Here is a 1237-nt window from a genome sequence, read left to right on the forward strand (position 1 = left end):
CCGCCATGTGATTGGCTGCTTAGAAATTAAGTGTTAACCAGCAGTTGGACAGGTGTACCTAATAAAGTGGCCGGTGAGTGTATAATTAGGGGGTCCCTGTTCCATCGTCATCAGTTTGGGGCCCTTGGCCTGGAAAACATTGAAGACCCCTGATATAAATTATTATTTGATTAACAAGTAAAATATCTAGTTTGTAAATTACAATTCTTTCACTTTCTAATTAAATGTTTAGTATTAAAGTGTTACATTTAAAAGGGAATGAATCATATGGCGGTTTTCTGACAAATAAAAAAATAAACAAATCTCTTATTACAGGGGGAAAAAAATGGCACCCTATACTTCCTCATCCATCAGGGTCCGTTTAAAGAAAACAAGAAGTGACGAATTTACCATCAACAGCAGGTGTGGGAGTTTTTGCTTTTTAGCAATATTTCTACATCATCTGAGTTTTTCCGTTTTTCATGCAGACGGTGAAGCTGCTGGTGTCTAAAAGGTACCATCAACTTTAAATGTATGATAACTAACGCACCTCCTCTGTAAAAAGAAAACCAACTACAGTACTTTCTGAGTATTTATAGACGGACAACAGAAAAAGGAAGTGAGAAAGAAAGTTACCCAATGATAGAAAGAAATCTCAGACTTTTGATAGAAAATCCAGAACAAATGGCAGCGATGATGAAGGAACAAAACAAGCCTGATCAGCGTTTATAAGGAGGTTTATTTGTGCATTGATCACAGCAGACTATGTGGCGCCGTTTGTAAAGTGAAACAGTCAAAAATCAGGAGCAATATTTATGGTTATTTAGGGTGTTTTAAGAGAAAAATAAGGGGTTTATTTTTTTACAATTAATTTTTTTTCACTATGTCATTTATTCATTCATTTATAAAAACATTTCATTTTTTAATAAATATTTAGCTTGGAGCTAAATATTTAGTTTGTAAATTAAATATTTATTTTTTTTAAATAAATATTTAGCTCTAAGTAAAAATTTTGATTCACAAACAAAATGTTTATTTTGCTTTTGTTTTTTTTAATTCTATCCTAAAGTATTTTCCTATGGAGGACCAACTCTGCCATATTTAAAAATAAATACAGAAATAAATAAATGCTCAATAAATCATACAATAAAGCATACAATTAATTGCCAACAAAAAAGTGAGACATAAATGTATAGCTTCTTTATTTATTTGCCTTTGTAATATTTACCTTATTTATTTTTCTGTCCTTTATAATCTT

The sequence above is a fragment of the Cyprinodon variegatus genome, unplaced genomic scaffold, assembly GCF_000732505.1.
Source record: "Cyprinodon variegatus isolate N-32 unplaced genomic scaffold, C_variegatus-1.0 Scaffold750, whole genome shotgun sequence".
Taxonomy (NCBI): Eukaryota; Metazoa; Chordata; class Actinopteri; order Cyprinodontiformes; family Cyprinodontidae; genus Cyprinodon; species Cyprinodon variegatus.